The sequence below is a fragment of the Orcinus orca genome, chromosome 1 (genome assembly GCF_937001465.1).
Source record: "Orcinus orca chromosome 1, mOrcOrc1.1, whole genome shotgun sequence".
Classification (NCBI taxonomy): Eukaryota; Metazoa; Chordata; class Mammalia; order Artiodactyla; family Delphinidae; genus Orcinus; species Orcinus orca.
The window spans coordinates 164,310,839-164,324,652 of record NC_064559.1 but is presented as its reverse complement, the minus strand read 5'-3'; the positions used below and the strand labels follow the sequence as shown (position 1 = coordinate 164,324,652).

The 13,814-nt window shown below is 46.6% G+C and overlaps 1 protein-coding gene across 4 annotated transcripts in view; it reads right to left on the bottom strand.

The window, feature by feature from the left end:
* The window catches only part of DAB1 (DAB adaptor protein 1), a 1,168,936-nt gene that overhangs the window by 411,571 nt on the left and 743,551 nt on the right, over positions 1-13,814 (bottom strand). The window contains exon 1 of one of the 4 annotated variants that reach the window (XM_049698781.1): positions 5,040-5,145. The exons of 2 other annotated variants lie outside the window; for them this stretch is intronic. The gene's annotated coding sequence lies outside the window, so the exon portion shown is untranslated. Of the gene's footprint in view, positions 1-4,760; positions 4,933-5,039; positions 5,146-13,814 lie in introns of those variants that run through there. One more of the 4 variants, XM_049698745.1, reaches the window with a different exon arrangement.

Here is a 13,814-nt window from a genome sequence, read left to right as displayed (position 1 = left end):
ATTTAATCCATCCAATAGTCATCTTATTTCCTTGAAAATAACTGCTGAAAAGTGCAATGACATAGAGATCTTAGCATTATGAAGATTTCACCATTCCCTTCACAAAGAGGAGAAATGTTCAAGGAAATATTTCCAATAAGCCAAACACAAAACAAAACCTTTGCCTGAACTCCTTAAATACCTCTCCTCCTCTCTACCTCCTGGTTAACAAAAAAGCAAAACAAAAAACAACAGGCCAGATACTCTTAGGATATTTAAGTCTTAGGATATCAGTGATGAACAGAAAACTTTTTATTTTCAAGGAAAAGGATTTTTCTCTTCTTTGAAGGATAACATTAACAGCTAAGTAACATCACATGCTGGGTACTATCCTAAGCACTTGGTGTTAATTCCTATAATTCTCACAACAATCTTATGTGGCAGGTAGCTTTTTATTATAAAGAAAATTGAAGCACAGAGAAGTTAGATAAGCTGGTCAAAGCCACACAGCAGGCAGCGCTGGGGGAACTGAGGTCTGAACCCAGGCAGCCTAGCACCCAAGTCCAGACTTCTAAAGACCTGTTATACCACCTCTTAATTTTGAGAATCTCTGCGTTCCTCCACTGGTAACCAGTAAGAGCAGTAATGCAATCTCTGCCTACCCAGTTACTGAATAGACTAACACAGTAGACACATGTGAACCAATACCTGCCACGATGTCAGAAGTGTTCCAAATGCCCACCATCAGCCTAATGCCCTGCTGGTAATAGAGAAGTACCCATCTTATGTTGTTGGCATCTGAAATTGGCAACAACCTGTAGTTTTCTCCTACAGGAAGTCTAACTATTCCATTATTCCCCATTAAATGTGACAACCACCCTGGGAGATAGAGCTCACCTCCCCACTCAGAGGTAAGGTAAGGTAGTCGTTAGGACTGAAAGCTTGCATTTAAATTGTATTAGTTGCTGTATGACCTTGGGCCAGTTACCAACTCTCTCGGCGCCCCACTTTCCTTATCAATCGAATGAGAATAAGAATACAAGTATACACTTCCTAGGGTTACTGAAGGATTAAATAAGTTAATGCATGTGAAGTGCTTAAGTCTGAGTCTTAGTAAGTGCCCCACAAGGGTTAATTATTCCTATTTTTATTATACTAAGAGAGGTGATTTGCCAATCCAGTACCTGGTTTCCATCCTGCCCTTCCAATTCCAAATACCATCCTCTCTCCTTAGCAGAATTCCATGCTCTCTAGTACTAAAAGTTACCATTCTCCTGAAATCCTGCTAAGTGCCAAAGCGCCCAATGAGACATTTTCCCCCATAAGATTGCTCACAGCTCCACAGAGTAGATAATATTGTCCCTGTTGGGCAAATGATGAAACTGAGGTTCTGAGAGGTCGATTCATCCTCAATCACTTAACTCAACCAGTGAACGTTTTTTGTTACAGTTAGCCCTAAGTAACACTTAAAGTTCCTGACAGCCGCCTTCAATCTATGCAACTTTGTAAAGTGCCAACTAACAGACATATACTGTGATTTCCTTGCTTTGTTAGCCTTTTTAGCTTGAGAGAAGGATTAAACCCCAGCAAAACCAAATGTTTGACTTCAGTGAATTATCAAAATGCAAATGCTGCCTCAATTAGATTCTTCCTCTGCCTGCAGGGTGGCTTCAGGCACCCGAAATCCACCAAAGGCCATTTTTAAGATGGGTATTATCAGGGACCAAGCCAAACACCCACCCATTTAAGAAAAAAATTCCTTGGAGGGCAGAGGGGAGTGGGAGCAGAGGATTCCTCTCTGGCTTTGGGAGAAAATGAACAAGAAGTGATACCATGGCTTCCCTGCAGCCTCACACAATGGTCTGTCTTGCAAATGAAACATACTGTGAAACAGCTTGTGAGATGAGCTTCATCAACAGTAAACAATTTTTATTCAGATTTTATTGTTGAATACAATGAACATGATTAAATGTTTCAGATATGCCTATCCAGACCTTAAGCAAACCACCACCCAAAAGGAGAGGAAAAAAAAAACTAAAAATCACCTTCTAAATCTGCTTTAGTCAGAGATTTAATTGCTAACTTGATGTGGAGAACTGAATTCCCACTTGGTAGCAGCGAGATAGTAACAACACGTTTGTACTCCCCACTTCGCCCTCTTCTCTCATCCCTGCGGATCCGATCCTCTCACCGTTGCCTAATAGTTACAATGTCAGTCTTTAAAATCACCGCATTTTGAACTTCCTAAACCTTTAAGAAGGCCTCTCTGTATGGAAAAGAACAATAGCGCTTCAAAAGCCATTTCTTCGAGTTTTCAGTACTCCAATTGAATGCTGGGATTTCAATCAAGGACATCAGCAGACAATTTCTGATTGCTTAGAAGTTGACTTTTATACAGTTTTCATTACGTCGCCCTTCTCAATAGGAAACCAAGAAAATCTGTGATCCCTTTCAGATTCCAGAATTGTCACCAAGCCTTGTCAGGATGGAGAGTGAAAGAGATGGGGGTAGGCTGAGGAGAAGCTGTGGAGTGTCCTTATTCCATCCAACCTCTCCACTTCCCCCTCCTCCTCTATCTTGCCTGTGCAATTAAGGGTTCCATCCAGAATCACTCATTGAGATAATAAAAACAATGGGTGCTGATTCAGGGGGTGAGGATGGTTTATAATTTTATGGATTTCCCGAAGACCTATAATTGGCACATAAATGTACAGACGTGAACCGGATAATTAGGGAGTTCTAAACGCAAGCCACCTTTAATTTATATGATTACTAGAAAACATGTGAAGTGCGATGTAATGTCAGCGGAACCCCCCACAAGGCCTTTATTCAAAACCATCAACATTTTGAAAGTGCGTTGAACGGGCCAGTAGGAAGGGAGCAGGAGAGAGTAAGAAGCGACAGCGGCGGATCCTTGCTCCGGTCCCCGCCGGGATGTTAGGAGCTGCAGTGTAGCATCCTTCTCGGAGGACTCGCCCGCCCAGCTCCGGGCAGCAAAACACGCACTCTCTGCGGCAACCTCTCTACTAAACCCTCTTTCTGAACGAACTAAAACCCAGGTGTGCGCCGGCATCCAAATGCACACGCAGACGCCGACCCACGCAGTCGCGCACCCCACCCTGGGAGACAAGCGCCGGAGTTCACCGATCCCCGCGCCGCGGCGCTCTGCACTCCGTCCGCGGCCGCTGAGCACAAGGCGAGAGCCACACCGCGGTCGCCCGGCGCCCCCGGCCTCCCCACCCCCACCCCATTCCTCCAGATTCTCCCAGCCCAGGCGGAAGTGCCCAGGCAGACCCCCAACAATGAGGACTTGTGTGCTGCAGGCTGGAATGGGGGGGGGGGGAGGTTAGTTCACAGGGAGTGAAACGTACACAGTCTGGCGGGTCCGGGAGGGAGCAACGCAGGAGCCAAGTGACATCAACCTCTTAAAGCAACCTTCCCCTCGTGCCCCCTTCATCCCGTCCACCAGCACTACCACCAGAAAAAAAAAAAAAAAGTGCTTTAAAAAGTGCACAGAAGGGTTTCCCTGGTGGCGCAGGGGTTGAGAGTCCGCCTGCCGATGCAGGGGACACGGGTTCGTGCCCCGGTCCGGGAGGATCCCACATGCCGCGGAGCGGCTGGGCCCGTGAGCCATGGCCGCTGAGCCTGCGCGTCCGGAGCCTGTGCTCCGCAACGGGAGAGGCCACAACAGTGAGAGGCCCGCGTACCAAAAAAAAAAAAAAAGTGCACAGAATACTCGCGCCCTCCCACCAGGGGTCACAATAATACTCCGCGGGACGAGCCAGCCTCGGGAGGAGAGTCCCAGCTGCAGCAACCAGGGTTTTGAAATGTACTTGGTATACTCAGCCTACAGCTCCTTTCCGACGCCACGACACAACCTCCGCCATCCTTGACTCCCTGGCTCCAGGCTCTCTCGGCGGTTGAGTCCTGCTTTTAGGGCTCCTTTATGAACCGAACCACATGGATTTTAAAGTTTCCCCAGTAGGGGGGTGGGGAAACCTGGCTCTGCAGCCGAGGCAGAGCGTCAAGTCTGGATAAGAGAGAAGCAAGAGGGGGCGGGTGGGGAGGAAAACTATCGGAGTGGAGGGCGGCGCGGGGTGGTGCTGGGGAGTGGAATGCAAGGGGCGGCAGCAGAGAACCGAGTCGATGGAGGACTCGGGAAGAGATGGGTTCCGAGGAGACACGGGGTCCGGCTCTGATGGTGTTTGCGAAAGGGTAGGGGCCACCGGGATAGATCTCGCTTTTCGGCAGGTCGGAGCAGAACCGCAGCGCTACCGAGGAGTAGGGAAGTGAAAACCGGGTTTGGCTGAGCAGGGAAGAGGGTCCGACCTGGGGACGCCGGCAGCGCGGCTGAGGAAGGGCTCGGGAGTACCAGGTAGGTTTTGGAGTGGGAGAAAGAAGGCTCGTGGGTGGATAGCGACGTGCCGCAGGAAGGAGGAAGGTGCAGGGGGTCCCGGAGAGAGACGAATGTATTAGGTGAGCAGGTCTGGAAAGAGAACCGCGCGTGGTCAGAAGTAGGGAGATAAGGGGTGGTAGGGGGAGACCCATAAGGAAGGAGCAGAGGCGCCTATCCTCTCCAGCAAGTGGAGGAACAGGGAGGAAAACTGCAGTCTCCATCCCCGCCGCACTCCTGGCCAAACTCCCGAGAGGAACGCCCCAGGAGCCCTCCTCCGCGCCCGGGGACCCCGACGGAGCCACCCGGGCATCCGGGCGCCGCGTACCCGCCGACACCTGCCCGCGCTGAACTCCGGGGCGGCCGCGAGCCCACCGCCGTGCCTCACCTAGGCTCGCCGAGAGCTTCCTCCTCCGCTGCCGCAGCCGCCCAGAAAGCGGTTCCCCATGCCCGGCGGGCGGCGGCACTTAGGCGCGCTCTCCAGCCCGGGGAAGCCCGGGCGAGAGCCGAGCTGGGTCCATTCTCCCCGGGCGCCACGGGCCCCGCGTCAGAGCAGGGGGAGGAGACCGCCTCGCGCGCAGACCCGCCTCCTCCCGCGCCCCCGCCCCCGCCCCCGCCCCCGCCCCGCCAGCCCCTCGCCCGCCCGGCGCCCTGCGGCGCCGCTCACCTGCCCGCTCCCCGGCCGCCGCCGCCGCCGCCGCCTGGCCGCCCGCCGCGCTCCCGTCGCCCCGGCCTCGCGGCTCTCGCTCCCGCCCGGGTGCTCTGTGCGCCGCCCGAGCGCGTTCCGAGAGCTTAGCGGAGTCGCGGTGGCGACGAGGAGGAGGAAGAGCTAGCGAGCAAGCGAGCGAGCGGGGGCGCCGCGGTTCGCAGTCGCGCCTCTGGAGCCTTGCCGCTCACTCCCCATCCCGGCGTGGTGGAGGAGAGCCGAGACCAGAGCGCCGGGTCTCCGCCCCGGCTGCGTGGGCGGGGAGGGAGTGAGGGCGAGATGGGGTAAAAGCCACCAGACTCGGGTTTTTCACAAAGTATTCCCTGTTTTTGCCACTCGCCATCGCCACCAGCCGCCCCCGCCCGGCCTCCCTCATTTTTCTCTAGGGTCTACTCTCTTATCACCCAGGCCTCTAAACATGCGCATACCCAAATGGAAAAAGCGCTAGTGCGGGAAAACTCGAGGGCAGGTCCCGCGCCGACGTGTGGCCCCCGCTCCCCTTCGCAGGAGGGGGCGCTAGGTCCCAGCGGCCAACCCTGGCTCATGCGCCCCTGTCGTCACCGAGGCTTCCCAGGCAAAGTTGGGAGAGGGAGGAGGCGTGCGTCTATCACTCTTTCGTGCGTCCTATGGAGGGACTCAGGCCCCTGAGGGTGTTCAGGCCCCAGTTAACCCCCAGCGTTTCCCCCTGCCGTCCACCCTCCCAACTCTGGTTCTCAGAATGTCCGGGAGTAAACAATCCCAGATTGGGACACGCGCAGGAGAAGGCTCCAGCCAGGATGCAGTCAGTTGCTCCCTACTTCTGGTCCTAGCTTACAAAGATCCGCCAAATCTCAGAAAAGTGTGTGAGTCTGAAAATTCTTCAGCCCTGAGACTGGATTCAACAGACCGTCGTGGCACACCCATCTCCAGAGTCCCGAATGCCGGGTGTGGGAGGGAAAAAAATCAAGTGAAGTCCTGTGCTGTTGAAGCAGGGCGCGGGGAAGGAAAAGAAGAGCCTGGCTACAGTTCCTTAAAACGTTTATTTTTATTCTCTCTGAGGGCCACACTCCTGTTCTCCAGCTGGGTAATAAATGAAGCTAATGTGGCTGACTTGGGCTTTGTTTTTTGTTTGTTTGTTTGTTTGTTTTTCCTCGTAGTTTCCATCACTCAGCCATGAAAATTTAATGAAGCATTTAGGGTTATTACCTCCAGAGTCATTGGGCTAAAAATATTTAGCCTAATGCACTCCTTGTAGAGCCAGTAGGCCCATGGCTGGTACATACAAAGTGTTGGAGAGACCCTCCCTGTCTCCACAAAATTCACGACCCATTAAACTTATTCCATAATAACAGCTTCTGTGCAAATGGAGGCCCCAGCAAACAGAGGCTGCCGTGCTCCTCCTGAAAAGATAACAACTTACATAGAGACAGGAAAAATGCGTGAGGTCATTGGCCGGATGCAATCTTGGGAGAAAAGTTGATGGGCGGGAACTCCCAACAAGGTGAGAGGGAGGTACCACCGGTGGATACTACTGTTTCTATTTACTTACGGGTGTGACCAGCGAACCTAATGGTGGGGACCAGAGCAAGTGGCTCAAGTCTCTCCAACTTTTCTAAAGTTCTAGAAAGTGGCAAGAGTTGCTACAGAACACTTAAGATACATTAGTAGAAAGTTCAGGCTCTCCAGGCAACTCTATTAGTTTCCTCATCTATAAAGACAGACCTCCGGAGTCTGAACTCAATACAAAGAAAACCAGGGGACATGGACAAACCACAGAAGACTTCACTGAAATAGAGAAAGGGGGTGTAGAAAACTGTTAATGCACTTCAAACCACTGGGACAAATGTGAAACCTTATGTGATTGAACATAGGTCTAACTTTTCATTGACTCTCCCAAAAAGTTTCTCAATGCTTGAGACAGCTGTGAAACATCAAAACAATTTATACACATGTTAAGGCCCTGCCTTTGAGAATTGTGGACTTCACCCCCTTCCACCTTGTTCTGTTTTCAGATGAGGTTATGATTACAGACTTTGAAAGGAATACCTGACACCGAGTGGCTCAGGGATAAAAATGGAAGATGCTCATGTAAAACTCTCTGTTCAGTGTTGGAGAAGGTGCACCAGGGAAACTCAGCAAATTCCCATTAAATCTGACAGGGGCAACAAGCTACAACTGTTCCCAACTCCAGGCTGGAAGAAAGTTATACAGATGCTAACTGCAAACAAGCTGCCCACCAAGGACCTAATAGTCTTCAGGGTTAAACCAAATCAAATCTTAAAGTACCATTTTAAGTTTTTATGCCAAACATGTCAAGAAACAACTTACTTAAATATTAGGGTCTTCTTTTTCTTCTCTTAAATAATAATATAGTTTGTATTATGTGTGGCATAAAGAAAAAATCAATAAACATTCCTTTATCATCTACCCTGAGAAACAGCAAAAATGTTTACATTGCTTATTACATTCCAGGCACCATTCTGGGTGCTTTCCATTCATTAACTCATTTAACCTTCATGACAGCCCAGATAGAGAAGTACTCCTCTTGGTGTGTACTGGATCCTGAGTCATCTTTGACAAGTTACTTACCTCTCTGAGCTTCAAAATCTCAGTTACAATAGTGATACCTGCTTCATGAGATTGTGCAAGCTTTAAATGGAAAAATATATTGAACATGGCTAGCACTGAATAAGTCACCCAGTAAACATTGGTTCTCATTCCAGAACAATTCCAAAAATAGTTCACTTTAAATCAACGAGCATTTACGGAGTCCATTTTATATATCAGGCATTGTGCAAGGCATTGGAAATAATGATGGTAAGTCAGAAACAGATCCTGCCTTTAAGGATCTCTGAGTCAACTGAATAAAAAACATGGGCATGAGTAGTAGCATGCAGATGGGTAGAAAGGCGTTTTATTGAACTTCACGTAATTCATCCGTATGCACATGATTCTTAAGACACCCAGGGGGGCAGCCTCTATAAGTACTGTTTGAGACTGACCTGCAATTGAAAGCAAAACCAAATGTCAGAAATCATAAATTCAACCAGCAATAATCACTCCTCCAAAGGAAGGGATGAAAAGTAGCTCATTTTGTGTATTATTACTTGTGTACATTACTTAAAATTCTGTTTATTCCTACAATCATTTCAAATATACCTCTCATTGGATGGAGTATAATAAAATGAATTTGCGCTGTAAGCTCTGGGGATTTCAAACAAATTATTACATAGCCACTGTTTATTAAATAGTTTGTAGTGCTTGCTTATGCCAGGAATATGCTAATATTTCTCTACACATAAAGCTCTCAAATTAATAAAATTTTGAACAACGTTCAGTAGGAACATTTCTACCCAGCTTATTAGAAACATCATGTGTTCCAAGTATACTAAAATACAGAATGCACAAAATTTCAAAGGTTAATACCAAAGGTATATAAGCCTCTCATCGTCCCTTTCATTCAAGATCACACTCAGATTCTATTTGTTTATTCCAAAAATATTTACTGATTGCTTACTCTGTACTAGGCACAATGTTGGGCACTGACAGAGGAAGAAAACAAAAAGAAAAAAAAAAAAATTTGCTCTTAAACAACTTACAGGCCCATGAAGGAAACCCATCATTGCATTGCATTGCATTGCAGTAAATGCTATGATAGTGATAGTGCTAAGTATGGGATGCTAGGGGGGCATCAAATCTGGGCATTTAACCCAGAGTAGGATGTTAAGACTTTGTGAAGGAAGTGATACCATCTTGAAAGATAACTGAGTAACCAGGTGAAGCAGGGAAAGGTATTATGATTTCACCTATATGAGAATCAAAAACAGGAAAAATAAATCTATGATAAGAAATATTAGAACAGTAGTTACCTCTGTGGAGGGGGATTGCCTGGAAAGGGGCACAAGGTACTTTCTGGGATAATGGAATATACGATATCTTTAATGTAGGGTTGGTTTAAATAGGCAAATACGTTCATCAAAACTGATCAAACTAATCTTAAGATCTATGCATTTCAATATATATCTATTTTATCTTAATTTAAACAATTTTAAAAAGAGCACGCACAGAGAAAGTGGAGCAGCCAGTGAGACCCCACATGTTTATGGGAACCACACTACTGATCTCGGGTGGTCTTGGCCTGCAGCGGCTTGAAGCAGGGTTTTGGTTCCCGGCCAGAGATTAAAGTCAGGCCGCGGCAGTGAGAGCACTGAATCTTAGCTACTAGACCACCAGGGACCAGTGGTCAGTGACAAGACCCTGGCCTGTCAGCTGTATAGAAAAGAATTTCCACAGAGAGACGGAAAGTAGTGAAACAAGTAAAGTGTTTATTGGGAGGGAAAAGGGTATGTGTGGATAGACACACAGGTGGGCTCAGAGAAAGTCGCTCCCCTGTGGTAGTTTGAATCACTTTTATGGGGCATTTCTTCCGGGTTTCCTTTGGCCAATCATCTTGCTTTACCTGGTTCTGAGTCCATATTTAGTTTATCTCAGGATCCTCCCATGCGTGTGCGCACATCTCTTAGCCAAGATGGATTCCAGCAAAGAGGTCTATGGGTAGGCTGACATCACCTACTATGAGGTGACGCCCCCTCCCTTTTTGACCTCCAAGGAGCCCTTCTGCATGCATGTAGTCGGGAAGGTCTCCTTGACTTCGAGAATGAAGAATATGTGGTCTTTTCTCTCTTATCTGGACAGGGCTTAGCTTCTCCTCCCTCCTGCCATTTTGGAGTATCTGTCCACAGGGGACAAACTCCAGCTGTTCAGACTGGGGCCCATCTATCTCCTGCCTCACTATGATGGCCCAACATATATCTGTGCTAATATTGCAAGTCCTGCATAAAATATTCTACTCTAAATATAAAAAGAGTGCTGTATGTTGTACATAGCACTGCCAAAGCAATGAATGCGTTAAAAAAAAAAAAAAAAAAGTATCCTCTAAAGTACATTAATGCAAGGATAGTTAAGCCAAAATGGAGCATCTTCCACAAAATGAAAGCACTGACCAGTGATGATGTGGGTGTCATCAGAAGGCAAAGAATTTCCTGGCACAGGAGTTAATCAAATATAGTTTGGATGATGGCTTGGCAGGAATTCAATGGAGAAATTCAAGCTTCAGATGGAGGAAGTAAAGGGGGGAAAGACATCTTGAGCAATAAGACCTTTACATTCTCCTTCTAAACCCTGATATTCTATGATGCCTTGAAGAGTTCTTATTAAAAAGCTCTGAAACCATAGTCACACTTCACATGGTTCTCTCCTCTCCTGTCTCAAGAAGCCAATAAGAGGCTATAACTCTATACTGGAAGATATAGGCTGCATGGTTGAATTTGTATGAAAACCTCACAAGGGAAAAGTCGCCACTTTTCCTGGAAGCATACTGATGCAAATCACACTTTATAAAATGTTTTTTTAAATAAAAAAGAATGTAATTGCTCATTGAATTGTAATATGAATGCAAATTAACTTACAGTAATTATACTGTGCAATTTTCTACTTTAAAAACTTAGAAAATGGAAGAGACCTGATAAGTAATTTGAACTTAATTCTTCATTGTGTTGCGTCATTATGCAATGGTTACCATAAGCAATTTGCCTGCTTTAATGTAAAATGTTTTTAGTTCATACCTTTACATTGGCAGGACTTAAATAAGACCATTCCATAGATACAGGTACTTGTTTTTCCCTCCCACCAGTGCCTTGTAGAAACAATGAAGATTAAAATTAATATAGCACAAGGGAATTTGTGAAAGATTCTTCATATATTTTCATTTTGGAACCTTTAGCACATTAAGTGTCTCTATCCTAAGCACTCAATGCGTTTTAGGTCAGGGAATTCCTAACCAAATAGGAGTCCGATGATCAGCATTCATGCTTTAATGGCAAGTCTTTGGCACAGAAATAAAGAAAATGCGTGCTAGTCCCAGCTCTGCCACTAATTAACTGTGTGACCTTCCCTATTCAGGCCCTCATCTCACTCATATGTAAATTAAAAGGTTGGGCTAGGTGATTTCCAGCTTCCGTCTCAGCCTTTACAGTCTGAAATTGCTCTGCACTCACTCTTTGCTCTGCATTGTTTAAGCAACATGAGTGACAGTAAATGAATTTCTTATTTAGAATTAATGACCCTCTGAATGAACCGCAAGCCCTCTAGTTCAGTCATTCATTGCTAAAGAATGTCTAACACAAAGATTATCTGTGATGACGCGAATGTAAAAAATAATAATTACCCGTTTTCATGCTAATAATAATTTGCATGTGTAGTTCCCTCAGTGTGGATCCTGTTAACTGCAAGGCAAAGATGCAGAGAGCTGGGGATCTCATTAAGCAGCGGCACGGTGTAGTGGAAAGAGAGGGAGTAAGGCTTGGAATCGCAAGACTTGGGTTTGGTATTTCCTGCAGCTAATAACCAGAGGAAATTCATCAGCCTCAGGAATTTCATCTCTTAAGACAGGATGCTTTCGGTTACTTCCCTGGAAGTTGTAAAAATTAAACCCATAATGAATGGAAAAACATTTGGTCACCTGGATTGGTAAATGTCTCATTTCATCCTCTTAACAACCCTGTGAAGTAGGAGCTACTATTATCTGTTTTCCAGCCCTCTCCCCAAAAAAACCGAAGGTAAGAGAAGTTTAATAACTTACTCAGAGTCACAGCGCATGACACTTGTCTGCCCTGTCTCTGCAGAGCGGATAGTAACATTCCTTCACCTTCTGGAGTCCCATAATGACATATACAGTATAGATTTCTTTTTCTCTCAACGTATATAGCCTTTTTTCAAAAAATGGAACTATTTCATCTTCGCGTAAGTAACAGGACTGTAAATGTCCACTCCTCAGCTACAAAATGGCAATAAAAGTACTTATATTTCTCTAAAGGATTCCCTTTAATTCCCTCTTTAGCATTTATCCCAACCACACCCAGTCCCTTTCTCCCTTCCTAAAAACCTCAATTCACATTTGGGAAAGTATGTAATTTCTCAGAAGCTGACTTCATCCACAGCTCTGGATTGGAGCACAGGACCCAAGCTAAGCCAGTCAACACACCCTATCCCCTTGACCAGACTGGTTGATTCAGGGGCTAGCAGAAAACTTACCTTTGTCCATCCAAACTTCTGCTGGAAATACTGAGACAAAAAATAGCCTGTAGCCCAGGAAGCAACAGTGTGGGCTCCTAAAGGGAACAGCCCTTATGATAAAGTTGGACCCAATGAGGTCAAAGCAGAGAGAGCAAAAGAAAACACAACCTGTCACATCACTGAGTCACTGCCTAAAGCCAGCATTACCTTCAAAATAACGAGGCAATATATCCTTTTTATTGTATTAGCCAGCATTATTTGCAGTTTTCATTACTTTCCACGAAAACCAAGCCATCAACTCAATGAAGAGGTATTAAAGACGTAATGAAGTCATGAATGAGGAATTGTAAAAAGCTATGCAATCATAGGGCTTCCCTGGTGGCACAGTGGTTAAGAATCTGCCTGCCAATGGAGGGTACATGGCTTCGAGCCCTGGTCCAGGAAGATCCCACATGCCGCGGAGCAACTAAGCCCGTGCGCCACAACTACTGAGTCCGTGTGCCACAACTACTGAAGCCCGTGCGCCTAGAGCCCGTGCTCACAACTAGAGAAGCCACCGTAATGAGAAAGCCCACGCACCTCAACAAAGAGTAGCCCCCGCTCGCCGCAACTAGAGAAAGCCCGCACACAGCAACGAAGACCCAACGTAGCCAAAAATAAATAAATAAGTAAATTTTTAAAAAGCTATGCAGGGGGCTTCCCTGGTGGCGCAGTGGTTGAGAGTCTGCCTGCCGATGCAGGGGACACGGGTTCATGCCCCGGTCCGGGAAGATCCCACATGTCGCGGGGCGGCTGTGCCCGTGAGCCGTGGCCGCTGAGCCTGCGCATCCGGAGCCTGTGCTCTGCAACGGGAGAGGCCACAGCAGTGAGAGGCCCGCGTACCGCAAAAAAAAAAAAAAAAAAAAAGCTATGCAATCATAAAGTTTAATAATGGTGATTATGACAACAATGAAAATGATGATGGAAGTGAAGAAGGAAATGAGAGCCTTTCAACAAATATGGCACCGAAATTTCATGCAGAGCAAAAGCTTCCCTCCGTGATTAAAAAAAACCAGTTCGTTCCTCTATGTTCCCACAATTCATCTTATAATATTCTAGTAGCATGCTCATATATCCCTGATCAAAGCACCACAGATGATGGGTCTTTTCCTGACCACACCTTCGACGTGTGTCTCCATTACTCTGCTCGTGCTGTTTCCTCCTCCAGGATTGCTCTTTCCCTTTCCCATTTATTGAAATCCTTCCCAATCTGCAGGATCTAGTTTAAATGAAGCTCCTTCCCTTCTCCAATCATTCTCTCTTTTCACTTTTTTTATATGTTGGGTATCCTTATAATCCTGATCCCTGCCATGGAGCCATTTCACATGTCTGGATCCCCCATAGAGACTGTAATCTCTTAGAGAAGATGCTAAGCTCCTTATAAACAGCAGAGAGAAAGAGATGTGTGCAACATCTGTCCCTGCACTGTCAAGGGTGACTGAGCCGATGTGGTTGTAATTCCACCAATGAGCAGTCATCAACCAAAAATATACAAGGAGCACCTTATGAAGAGATGAAAACACCCTGTAAATAAGAATGTTTAGATCACAATCTAACTGGGAGTTTTGAAGAAAGACAGGAGAATGGATGACAGAGGAAGGAAGGAAAGAAGGAAGGGAGGGAGGGAGGGAGAGAGGGAGGGAG